Here is a 14,001-nt window from a genome sequence, read left to right on the forward strand (position 1 = left end):
AGTCCCTAACGCCACTTGCGTCCCCTCAAAAACAGCCACCTCCAAATGCCACACCGGGTTCAGAGCTCCCAAATGTGTCCCTTCGAGGATCCCTGAAATTGAGCCCCTCCTTTGAATGCTGTTCAGGAGACTAGGGGGACTGTGATCCAGCTCAACCCCTGTGCCAGTAGGAAGCCTCGCTTTCCTGCTGGAGATGAACTGAAGCCACGGGGCAATGGAAGAGCAAATCACCTCGGTCATAGAAGAGCCAGAGTTTTATGTGTTCGATGCAGTCCCTTTCAAAATCCCAATGATGGCTTTTGTGGAAATAGGAAAACTCATCCTTAAATCTCAAGGGACCCTGAATAACCAAAACAATCTTTAAAAAAGAATAAAACTAAAGAACTCATATTTCCTGATTTCCAAACTTACTACAAAATCAGTCATCAAAACAGTATGGTAATAAATACAAAATGAACAAACAAAAAACCCAGTGTGGTATTGGTACAAAGACAGACATATCAACCAATGGAATAGAATAAAGTCCAGGAGTAAGATGTTGAATTTAAGGTCAAATAACTTTTGGCAAGGATGCCAAGACTATTTAGTGGGGAAAGGGCAATCTTTTCAACAAATGGTGTTGGGAGAATTGGATATCCACGTGCAAAAGTATGAAGTTGGACACTTAACATCATGTAGAAAAATTAACTCAAAATGAATCAAAGGCCTAAATGTAAAACCTAGACGAACGAAACTTTAAGAAGACAACATAGGACAAAAATTTCAGAACATTGGACTTGGCAATGATTTCTTAGGTATGATACCAGAAGCACAGATTAAAAAAAAAAAAAAAAAAAAAAAGGAAAAACAGGCCCATTGAATTTATTTAAAAAATTAAAACTTCACCATAAAAAGATGCTATCAACAGCCTAAAAGAGACAATCCACCAAATGGAAGACAATATTTGGAAATTAGGTATCAGGTAAGCAAATCATGTTCAGGTATATATAGAGAACACTTTTGTAGATGACCTGCTTCTGGGTCGGGGTTTTGTAAATAGCAGAGCAGCTCTCTCACTGCTATCTGTTGAAAAACAGCCCTTGACACAAGGCTTTGAAGGAACAGAAATTTTGGGAAAAAAAATTAAAAGTAAAGAAAATAAAATTAAAAAGAAAAGAAAAGTAAAAACAGAAAGAATATGTAGAGAATTTATAAAACTCAGCAATAAAAAAACAAACAACAGATTCAAAAACAGGCCAAGGGATTGGATAGACATTTCTCCAAGGAAAGTATATGAGTGGCCAATAAGCACATGGAAAGATGTTCAACTTCACTATTTATTAGGGAAATACAAATCAAAGCTACAATGACTTGTCACCTCATACTCATTAAGAACAATATGGAACAGCAGACAGGTTCCAACTAGGAAAAGGAGGACGTGAGGGCTGTATATTGTCACCCTGTTTATTTAACTTATATGCAGAGTACATCATGAAAAATGCTGGGCTGGAAGAAGTACAAGCTGGAATCAAGGTTGCCGGGAGAAATAACAATAATCTCAGGTATGCAGATGACACCACCCTTATGGCCGAAAGTGAAGAATAAGTAAAGAGCCTCTTGGTGAAAGTGAAAGAAGAGAGTGAAAAAGTTGACTTAAAGCTCAACATTCAGAAAGTGAAGATCATGGCATCTGGTCCCATCACTTCATGGCAAGTAGATGGGGAAACAATTGCAACAGTGTCAGAGTTTATTTTTTGGGGCTCCAAAATCACTGCAGATGGTGATTGAAGACATGAAATTAAAAGACACTTACTCCTTGGCAGGAAAGTTATGACCAACCTAAACAGCATACTAAAAAGCAGAGACATTACTTTGCCAACAAAAGTCCATCTAATCAAGGCTATGGTTTATCCGGTAGTCATGTATGGATGTGAGAGTTGGACTATAAAGAAAGCTGAGTGCTGAAGAATTGATGCTTTTGAACTGTGGTATTGGAGAAGACTCTTGAGAGTCCCTTGGACAGCAAGGAGTTCCAACCAGTCCATCCTAAAGGAAACCAGCCCTGGGTGTTCATTGGAAGGACTGATGTTGAAGCTGAAACTCCAATATTTTGGCCACCTGATGCGAAGAGCTGATTCATTTGAAAAGGCCCTGATATTGGGAAAGATTGAAGGCAGGAGGAGAAGGGGACAACAGAGGATGAGATGGTTAGATGGCATTACCTACTCAATGAACATGAGTTTGGGTAAACTCCAGGAGTCGGTGATGGACAGGGAGGTCTGGCGTGTTTTGGTTCATAGGGTCACAAAGAGTCAGACATGACTGAGCGACTGACCTGAACTGAACTCGTTATGATAGTCACTATAAAAAAGCAGAAAACAAATGTTGCTGAGAAACTGGAAAACTTGTGCACTGTTGGTGGAAACATAAAATGGGATAGTTACTGTGGTAAGCAAAACATTATGGTGGCTCCCCCCACCCTCACCAAAATATAATTTTCATATGATCTAGAAATTCTTTAGCCCTAACCTTAACCCATATAACCTTAACCCATATATATATATATATATTCCAAAATTGAAACAAGATCTCAAAGTGATATTGGTATACCTAGATTCCTAGTGACATTATCACAAGAGCTAAAACATGGAAACAACCCAAGTATCCAACAGTGAATCAATGGATAAAAAAATGTGGTGTATACGTGCAATGAAATATAATTCAGCATTAAGGAAGATAATATGCTACAGTACATTATCTACAGATGAAACTTGAAGATATTATGCTAAGTGAAATAAGCCAGTCACAAAAAGGCAAATAATGTATGATTCGAGTTATATGAGGTATCTAAATAATCATACTTATAGCCATAAAATGTAGAATGGTGGTTGCCCAAGACTTGGGGGAAAAGAATGAGAAGTAATTGTTGGATGGTTATAGAATTTCAACTTTACAAGATGAAAAGGGTTCTGAAAATGGATAGTGGTGATGGTTGTACAATATTAGGAATATGATTAATACCACTGAGCTGGGTACTTGAAAATGTTTGAGACTGCAAATTTTATGTTCTGTGTATTTTACCACAATAAAACACATTGGAAAAAAGTAAAATTGCTGGATTAAAATATATGCATATTGTCAAAATCATTGATGTCCATTATCAAACTGACAGAAAGTTTGTACCTATTTGCTGATTGGAAGGGTCATTTGTCCTTTAAGAAACTGTTATGCTTAAGTACCTCTCTCGTGCGTGTCTTTCCCACCCACTCTTTAATTAGGTCCCTTGAGAGCTTGTAAAACACTGCTACCTTCTCGAAGGTATATATGATTATGGAAGTTTTAGGAAGGGGACGCAATTTTAACAATCACAATGTGGAGGAAAGTGCATGTACATGTGCATGTTGCATGGCTATCCCTTGCTGGCTGTGGATGCTCATGAAATTAAAATGGTCCTTGGGTTTAGGAGGCATGAGAATATGCTGAAACAGCAGAGGTCAAGTCAAAGACCCATCTAAGACAGAAGATGTGGGAAATAGGTTATGGCCACCATACTGGATAGAAGGGTGCATTTTTCAGAATGGTCCGACCATAGATAGTCCTGGAGCTCTACCTGTCATTCCATTCCTGATTAATATCTATTGCCTTTGAAGATTTGATTGTAGGTTTGCTAATTATTATATTATTAACAAGGTGACTGGACTTCCTTGGTGGCTCAGACGGTAAAGTATCTGCTTACAATGCGGGAGATCCAGGTTCAATCCCTGGGTCAGGAAGATCTCCTGGAGAAGGAAATGACAACCTACTCCATTATTCTTGCCTGGAAAATCCCATGGACGGAAGAGCCTGGTAGGCAACAGTCCATGGGGTCACAAAGAGTCAGGCATGAGCAACTTCACTTTAGCAAGGTGAGAGCATCCAGTAACCTAAGCAACCATCTGTGGTGCTGATGTGGTTTAATGTTAGCCAGCAGTTTTTTCCGCTTGTTGGAATGTTCTTGACTCATTTTCTTATAATCAAAAGATTGTAAATATTCCATCACCTCTTCCTTCTTTTCTTGCCTATTTCTTCTTACATTTTACTAATCAAGCCTGACTTCCTAAGGTCATTGATAATTTTGATATTAGGTTCTGTTGCTACAAAAATAATATACAGAATGCTTCCAAACATATACTTATTTATTACATTCCAATTTCCTTTTTTATAGTTTAATTTTATGTTTAATAAATTTTGAGACAAATTTGAAATAAGGTTCCATTTTTCTAACTACTTAATCAATAATCCAATTATTATGCCTTAAGTAATTTATATTTTCTCTATTGACCTAAAAGAAAAAATTCTATCATATGCTGTTATCTTGTTCTTCAATTCAGTTCAGTTCAGTTGCTCAGTTGTGTCCAACTCTTTGCGACCCCATGAAATGCAGCATGCCAGCCCTCCATGTCCATCACCATCTCCCGGAGTGTTCACTCAGATTCACATCCATTGAATAAGTGATGCCATCCAGCCATCTCATCCTCTGTCATCCCCTTCTCCTCCTGCCCCCAATCCCTCCCAGCATCAGAATCTTTTCCAATGAGTCAACTCTTCGCATGAGGTGGCCAAAGTACTGGAGTTTCATCTTTAGCATCATTCCTTCCAAAGAAATCCCAGGGTTGATCTCCTTCAGAATGGACTGGTTGGATCTCCCTGAAGTCGTAGATTTCTGCATTTTCTCTTCAGTTTGATCATTGTGTCTTCCCAGTTTGATAGTGATACAATATTGTTAATTGTATTATAACTATGCATTATGGCGTCTGGCAATGAAAGTGACCTTTTATCTGCTTGCTTCTGCATTGTGTGTGTGTGTGTGTGTGTGAAGGGCTGGATAATTTTTTTTTCTCCACTGTATGTACTTTAAGATGACCATTAACTTCATTTTGTTGAGTTACAAGATTATCTATCTGATATTTTGTATAGAGCTATCTGAAATTTTAAAAATTGACCTTGAAAAAATTCATTTCTTTACAAATATTGCTTTTCCCTTGTCTTCCCCACCTCTATTCCAGTAGGAACATAGTATGCTTCTCAGTTTATATGATTTTAAAAGTATTCCTGGACTTCCCTGGCGGCCCAGTGGTTGAGAATCTGCCTGCCAGTGCAGGGGACATAGGTACAGTCACTGGCCCAGGAGGGTTCCACATGCCACGAGGCAACTGAGCCTGTGCTCTGCAACAAGAGAAGCCACTGCCATGAGAAGCCTGCACACTGCAATGAAGAGTAGTCCCTGCTCTTCGTAACTAGAGACATCCCATGTGCAGCAAGGAAGACCCATCTCACCCAAAAATAAAAAAATAAATCTTGGGGAAAAAGTATCCTTAAGTAATTTTGTTATTTTATTTATTTAAGACCTGAATTGTCTTTCCATCTGAAGCTTCTTTCTACATACTTTATATTCTTGTTTCAATACATAAATTCAATATCTAACAACCATTACTTATAATGCCTCAAACCACTCACTTATCTTATTTCACTTATTTTTCCAAAATGTCTTATGATGTGGATATTATCATTATTTGTTTTTTGAAGGGGAACAACAAACAAACGAAACGAAAGCTTAACTAGTTTTACACTTGATACTACACTTGATCTTAGCCAAAAGGCCAAAACGAAGATCATGGCATCTGGTCCCATCACTTCATGGGAAATAGATGGGGAAACAGTAGAAACAGTGTCAGACTTTATTTTTTGGGGCTCCAAAATCACTGCAGATGGTGACTGCAGCCATGAAATTAAAAGACACTTACTCCTTGGAAGAAAAGCTATGACCAACTTAGATAGTATATTCAAAAGCAGAGACGTTACTTTGCCGACAAAGGTCTGTCTAGTCAAGGCTATGGTTTTTCCTGTGGTCATTTATGGATGTGAGAGTTGGACTGTGAAGAAAGTTGAGCACCGAAGAATTGATGCTTTTGAACTGTGGTGTTGGAGAAGACTCTTGAGAGTCCCTTGGACTGCAAGGAGACCCAACCAGTCCATTCTGAAGGAGATCAACCCTGGGATTTCTTTGGAAGGAATGATGCTAAAGCTGAAGCTCCAATACTTTGGCCACCTCATGCGAAGAGTTGACTCATTGGAAAAGACTTTGATGCTGGGAGGGGTTGGGGGCAGGAGGAGAAGTGGACGACAGAGGATGAGATGGCTGGATGGCATCATGGACTCAATGGACGTGAGTCTGAGTGAACTCCGGGAGATGGTGATGGACAGGGAGGCCTGGTGTGCTGTGATTCTTGGGATCTCAAAGAGTCAGACACGACTGAGCGACTGAACTGAACTGAACTAGTTTTAGGAATTTGCTCAAATTCACATCATATGTGTCCTCTTACTTACTGTGTCAGGGAACCTAAATTTTAGAGAACAGAAGAATTACCTGGAAAATAGTTTAAAATTTCAGATTCCTTGGCCTATGTGCTGAGATTTTGATCCTGAGGATTTCAAGAACGTGTACCTGCCTTCCCTCAGCCTGGTGTAGATATTGTCATCTACACCTTGGACAATATTGCACTGAGGTTGGTATCATGTGAACGGTGTCTTTTTCCATTCTGTTTTCTTATGGTTATATTGCTAGAATATTAATAGGAAATAAATTGGTGTTTGTGTATTTTATATCTTGCCACTATCTAAGCCACCATATACATTCAATATATACAAAAATTTTCACTTCATCCATTTGGGATAATGAGATAGATGATCAGTACCAGGCACAGTATCCCAGTAGCTGTTAAACAAATTACTTGAAAATATTGCACATTTCCTTTCTTTGATAGCATTTATATTCACATTGGTGAGGTATTTTCTATTAGCTAAAACATCCAGAATAACTTTAACTCACAGCTTCAGCACTTTGTTCTCTTTTGTCTCTGCTTCTCAACATTCATCACAGACAATAAGGTGTAACAAAGATAGAAATTCTGATAGACTATAGGTATTTTCCTTAATAGCAATTGAGCTATTATCCATTTTACTGAATGCAATTAATTTTTGTAAATATTTGTATAATTTAAAATATTTTAAAAAACATATCTTGAAATTTACTTTGATATTGAAATTATTAAGAGAATAGTGTCCATAAAGTATTTTGTCAAAACAAGCCATGAAGTTAAGAGAAAAAAATAGAGGGAGAAAATAAGAGAGGGAGAGGGTGCAATGATTTGGGAGAATGGCATTCTAACATGTATACTGTCATGTAAGAATCGAATCGCCAGTCTATGTCTGACGCAGGATACAGCATGCTTGGGGCTGGTGCATGGGGATGACCCAGAGAAATGTTATGGGGAGGGAGGTAGGAGGGGGGTTCATGTTTGGGGACGCATGTAAGAATTAAAGATTTTAAAATTTAAAAAAATAATAATAATAAAATAAACACTACTCTCAAAAAAAAAAAAAAAAAAGAGAGAGAGAGAGAGAGAGAGAAATAAATATAGTCTAAAAGATTTGCTTTAAATTGTTACCTAAGGTCTAGCTCCTGAGGTCAACCCCCTTAATTTCCCACCAAAAGACATAAATTCATCACATTATTAAGAGACACAGAAAGAATGTTTTCAGAACTTGGGATGAATCTCAATGGTGTCAATTCCTGTAGGTTTTACACAAAGCCTATAGCAACATGGAGCTAATTAGCATGGAGAGAACAAAAATCTGATTGGTGTAGATATGGAAAGAATTGAAGGAGAAAAGTTGGAAATGACAAGTGTATAGTTGTGAGAATTGAAGGAGAAAAGTTGGAAATCACAAGTGTATAGTAGCAAGAACTTTATAAAAAGATTAGTTGCACAGAGGAGCTGAGAATTTAAACAAAAGGGGGAGGCACAGTGGTGTCAAAAGAATTCCTTTTGATGGGAAGGATAATAAAGCTGTTTGAAAAATTAAGGAGTGACCCAGCAGAGTGGGGAAAAAACTATTGATGCAGGAGAGGGGGATCAGAGAGAGAGAGAGGCTGGGTGGAAGTAAGCAAGAGGAAATGAGATGTGGTGAACAAGTTGAGATGTTAGCTTCAGTATTCTAATAGGAGAGAAAGAACTCTGTGGGCACAGATTCAGGTGGATGGCTAACTGTGAAGAAAGGAGCTGTGGACATCCTGCCTTAACTGCTTTATTTTCTCAGTGGAGGGAAGTCGGGTGACCATTGAGAAGGATGGGGGGAAGGCATGGGAGGTGTGAAGAGTAGGAGTCCACCAAGAGGGAGGGAAAATGAATGGTGAAGGAAATTCTGTATTATATCCCATAAGATGAAGGAAGGTCATGTCACAGCCTCTGAGGCTAGTGGCTGTGAACTTGATGGAGACAGAGCAGTATGACAACATGATTTCCCATCCAACTGAGTTGCCTGGCCTCCAGTGCAGAGTAATTCTGTCAAAATAATAATGAGGTTACAACATGTAGTAAGGATACTCCCGGTCCTCCAGCCTCTGAGGCCTCTTCTTCCATTCTTCCCACTTGATAGGACACCTGAAAAGAGCTGCACTCTTCAGTGAATGAAGAGTGTGGTGAGTCCAAAGGGAGAGAAGGCAAAAGGGACTTGCCCAGGTGGAAATCTCATTCCTGTCATTAATAAAAGAATGAAAGAAAACTTGACAGGGTCAGAAAGCACTGAGACAAATGTGAGATGTGGCCAACTTGTTATATACGAAATTCAAGGTTAACATTATTTGAAATTGATCAAAAGATGGATTGTTCACACACAGCAGGACTGTTCCTGGTTAGTAACATCAAGTATATTTATGCAGATGTAAGCTTCATTGTGAGAAACCTGATGCTGGGAAAGATTGAGGGCAGGAGGAGAAGGGTGCAACAGAAGATGAGATGGCTAGATGCATCACCAACTCAATAGACATGATTTTGAGAAAACTCTGGGAGATGGTGAAGGACGCGGAAACTTGGCATTCTGCAACTCTTTGCATGGGGTGGCAAAGATTTGGACATGACTTAGAAACTGAACAACAAAACTCTTGGTGTGTGCATTCAACTAGAGCCTGCAGCTTGGGCCATAAAACAGGCTCAAATAGTGTATCAACAATGTTGCTAACTTTTTCACTGATCCTATAAAGTCTCCACACTCTTTGCCTTTACTTTGTGATCTTCTAAAAAATAGACTTGTTGCATTAAATGTTCTTAATAGTCAAATAAATGTAAATAGCTCTTTCTGGGTAAATATCTCAATTAGGAAAGAAAGCTAATCAACCAAACAGTCCCCAAGGTGTGTCAAGACCTCCAGGCAATTGTGCTTGGGTGGGAGGATGGGTGACTCTGAGGCAGCCATTTAGAGTCACCAGAGGGGCATCTGCCATCCTCACAGGCTTTGGGCAGCCTCCTGTGGTCCTCACTAGCTGCTGCAAGCTGACCTGAGGATTTGGGGCCAGCTTGGAAGAAACTGCTGCCATCTTGCCCTGTGACCACCCTTCCCTGAAGGGGAGGCTGGAGACCTGGCGTGTGCTGGCTTCAGGAGTGAAGGCAGCTTGGGGCAGCAGTCTCCACTGTCCTGCCATTGGTTGTCCTGAGACAGACCTATTTTGTATGTTTTAGTTCTAATTGGAGTTCTGAACTTAACTCCCTGATACACTGGACAAAGTAGTATATGGCTATTGATTTCCTCACTTCAATTCTATCCACTCAGGTGAACTCTATCTAAAGATCGTGAAGTTTATGAAATATAGGGCTTCATAAGAACTCCTTTTGGATTCCTGTTCTACAGGAGGCAGACAGAGGGTCAGAGTAGCTGGTTGGTTTAAAAACAAAAATTCAAGAACAAGCACCTGATTTGAGAATTGCAGCAAGTGGGGTGAATCTGAAAGTTCCTGTGCTCATGTTAGTTATCCATCCTGCTTCTGGATCAGTAAGGAGACCAGAGACTCCATCTGGGGCAATAAACCATCAGTCACTTTTAGAGAAATCATTGCCACTTCCACACTTTGTATACATTTAATGTTTTCAGTTCTATGGTGTAGCTTGCTAGAGATGTGCACAGATGGATTTCAAACAGATTTCAAATTCTATGCAAAGCATGTCTTACACTTACAGATGTGGAGAAATAAGCACACAAAATTCTTACAAAAAATTAGTGTCCTAACTCTAGTTGAGTAAAACCCATGTGACTAATCAAATGAAGATAGAAAGAAAACAGGGAAACCCTGAAAACAATTTCACACACTCACTGAACTTTCTCTATACCAGAGTGGGAAGGCTGAACAGGTTCCTTTTTTTTTTTTTTTTTTTCTTTCTTTCTTTCTTTTTTTTTTTTAATTCTAAATTATCTGTACAAGAAAGGTTGTTGTTTTCTAATTTTCTTAGTACTCAAACATCTTTTATTATTGCCAGTTGACTTGACAGGACAAAAAAAGAAGGTATCCTCCAAGCGTGCCTGAAATTTGCTATACTGTCGCAGGCTGCTATTCTGATTCATAGCAAGAGAAACACCAGCTCAGGAGAAGGGAAAGAGCCAGTGGTCATATGTCAAGAAGATTTGTGCCTCTTTGAAAAATAGCAACTTTCCCTTCACATTATAAAAATCTCAAGTTCAATGTGAACAATTTGTAAATGAAACAGAAAAATATATACTTTCAAATCTACTGCTTACAGATTGCAGATTACTGCCTCATTGCTAAGGCACAGGGATTTTCATTCTAATTTTTTAACTAAATCATTCTTCAATTCGTTTTGTGTCATGATGTTTTTAAAACCATGTAGTTGTTCTCATACTGGTAGATCGATGTAGTCTAAAGGTTCCTAAGGGAAGGTTGGTGCACATCATTTCCTCAGTACAATTTTTAGTATGGTGTAGACATTTAATAGGGGCTAAACAAGGAGTCCCTATTTGTCAGAACTGTGGAAAATTCTGAAAGAGATGGGCATACAAGACCACCTGACCTGCCTCTTGAGAAATCTGTATGCATGTCAGGAAGCAACAGTTAGAACTGGACATGGAACAACAGACTGAGTCCAAATAGGAAAAGGAGTACATCAAGGCTGTATATTGTTACACTGATTATTTAACTTATATGCAGAATATATCATGAGAGATGCTGGGCTGGAGGAAGCACAAGCTGGAATCAAGATTGCTGGGGGAAATATCAATAACCTCAGATATGCAGATGACACCACCCTTATGGCAGAAAGTGAAGAAGAACTAAAGAGCCTCTTGATGAAAGTGAAAGAGGAGAGTGAAAAAGCTGGCTTAAAGCTCAATATTCAGAAAACTAAGATCATGGCATCCGGTCCCATCACTTCATGGGAAATAGATGGAGAAACAGTGGAAATAGTGTTAGACTTTATTTTTCTGGGATCCAAAATCACTGCAGATGGTGATTGCAGCCATGAAATTAAAAGACACTTACTCCTTGGCAGGAAAGTTATGACCAAGCTAGACAGCGTATTAAAAAGCAGAGACATTACTTGGCCAACAAAGGTCCGTCTAGTCAAGGGTATGATTCTTCCAGTAGTCAAGTATGGGTGTGAAAGTTGGACTATAAAGAAAGCTGAGCACCGAAGAATTGATGCTTTTGAACTGTAGTGTTGGAGAAGACTCTTGAGAGTCCCTTGGACTGCAAGGAGATCCAACAAGTCTCTCCTAAAGGAGACCGGTCCTGAGTGTTCATTGGAAGAACTGATGTTGAAGCTGAAACTCCAATACTTTGGCCACCTGATGCGAAGAGCTGACTCATTTGAAAAGACCTTGATGCTGGGAAAGATTGAAGGCAGGAAGAGAAGGTGATGACAGAGGATGAGATGTTTGGATGGGATCACCAACTCGATGGACATGGGTTTAGGTGGACTCTGGGAGTTGGTGATGGACAGGGAGGCCTGGCGTGCAGGTTCAGGGGGTTACAAAGAGTCGAACAAGACTGAGAGACTGAAGCGAACTGAAACGAGGAGCAGGTGCTATTAGTATTGCTGAAATGCAATGTTTTCCTATTCCATCGCTTGGTTCTTTGACATAGTGGGCAGATGAAAAATTCTGATGCCTGGTAAAAGTTCCCACAGGGCATCATTCTGTGTCTGACCTGCCTACAGCATATTGCTTATAGGGGCCACACCTTCCAAGATGCAAGGTGTTATTAATAGTCTTCCCTGAAAGGCTACTGCAACGGTGTGTGACTTGGGCAATGGTAAAGGGCCCCCCTCAAAGTGCCCATTCTCACAACGGTCCTGTGCTTGTTTTCATGCTCTGCGGCATCAATCTTGAAACTCTTAAAAATTTGTCTCTCAGTCACAGAGTTAGAGAATGAATTTTTGGTTGTTAGGGGAAAGGATGGGACAGAAGGAATAGTTACGGAGTTAGGTATGGACATGTATACACTAGAGTTTCCCAGATGGCCCTAGTGTTAAAGAAGCTGCCTGCCACTGTAGGAGATGCAAGAGACGTGGGTTTGATCCCTAGGTTGGGAAGCCCCCCTGGAGAAGGAGGTGGCAATCCACTCCAGTATTCTTGCCTGAAAAATTCCATGGACAGAGGAACCTGGCAGGCTATGGTTTATGGGGCCACAAGGAGTTGGATGTGACTGAACACACACACATGACATGCTGCTATATTTAAAATGGATAAACAAGGACCTACTGTATAACACATGGAACTCTGCTCAATGTTATATGGCAGCTAGGATGGGAAGGGAGTTTGAAGGGGAATGGATACATGTATATGTATGACTAAGTCCCTTCACCGTTCATCTGAAACTATCACAACGTTGTTAATCAGCTATACCTCAATACAAAATAAAAGTTTCAAAAAATAATAAATTTTATACTGAAAACAAAACAAAACAAAACAAAAACCCAGTCACTCAAAATTTAAAACAATCACCAATCAAGAATTCTTCACCCACCTTGGGGAGGTGATTTCATGTAAACAGGGTTTGTTCATTTACACTAACTCTAGTTGGAAGAACTAGACTCAGGTTGTAATTTTCCAGGCTTCAGAGTTCCCCCCTTAAAGCCTACTTGTCTGACTGGAGTTCCAAGTGGCTGTCATCATGCTCCCATTCTAGCTCACGATGGCTGTGGCCTGTGGTCTGTATGAGCAACATGAACAGGAAAATGGAGGCACAAGCATCCTCAGGAAGAAAGGGTTTAGCATCAAGTCTTTCAGAGTTGGATCCCCAGTCAGGCTCCCAGGAGTGGCATGCAATTACCCTGTGGTTTAAAATTTTTTTCTACCACATATGAGCAGATGCACAAGGAACTTCTCTGCAAAGACCAAGAGTGCTATAACAACAATGGCATCTTACATATTTTGGAGAAAAAAAATGAGAGAATAAAGTCTTGCCAAAAGATTTCAAGAGTGCAAGGAACACTTTGATGTCATTTTCACATGTCAGGAGAGCATCTACATCAGTGTGGCAGAAAATCTGTGTGCCTGAGAGCAGGAGACCTGTCAACCTCTGTGCATGATTAGCGTGGACATTGCATATACCCTGAATAATGCCAGCTTTGGGTCTCTGATCATCTGTGAGCTCTGACAAGGTCTCCAGTAGGTGGAAAACAAAGAAGGCAGTCTGACTGAGCTGCTCCTGGCAGTAAGGGGGAAAGTAGGAAGGAGCTTTGTGCATATCTTCTGCTTCCATTGAAGGTCTTGGCTAATTTGAATTCCTTCTTGGTCAATCCCCCACCTCTAAAGGTAGGAAGTGAAAGAGATATGTTTTTCATGGAAAAGAGAACATGGGCAGATACCAGGAGGCATAAAACCCTTCCAAGAATGGAGATGATGTTCCAGGTTCTTTCCATGGAGGAAACAATTCAGTGCTCACTTTTTCAGTAAGGAAGTTACTGTCAAGGAGCTCCATTTCCAGATAAGCCCACTATGGCTGATCCTCCTAGCTCCTCCCTTTACCTTGGTCACAGTATATGACACCAAGTTGTGTAATAGTCTTAAAGAGTTTTGTGAGAATTCTTCATTATGACCCTTCCATATTGGGTGGCCCTTTACAGCATGACTCATAGCTTCATTGAGTTATACAAACAGCTTCTTTAAGACAAGGCTGTGATCCATGACCCATCC

The 14,001-nt window shown here is 39.9% G+C and overlaps 1 pseudogene; it reads left to right on the forward strand.

Annotated features, from left to right (window-relative positions):
* Positions 1-8,390: 8,390 nt before the first annotated feature.
* On the forward strand, positions 8,391-13,570 carry LOC128046847 (RNA polymerase II subunit A C-terminal domain phosphatase SSU72-like; annotated as a pseudogene).
* The last annotated feature ends 431 nt before the right edge of the window (positions 13,571-14,001 follow it).

The sequence above is a fragment of the Budorcas taxicolor genome, chromosome 4 (assembly GCF_023091745.1).
Source record: "Budorcas taxicolor isolate Tak-1 chromosome 4, Takin1.1, whole genome shotgun sequence".
In the NCBI taxonomy this organism is placed as follows: Eukaryota; Metazoa; Chordata; class Mammalia; order Artiodactyla; family Bovidae; genus Budorcas; species Budorcas taxicolor.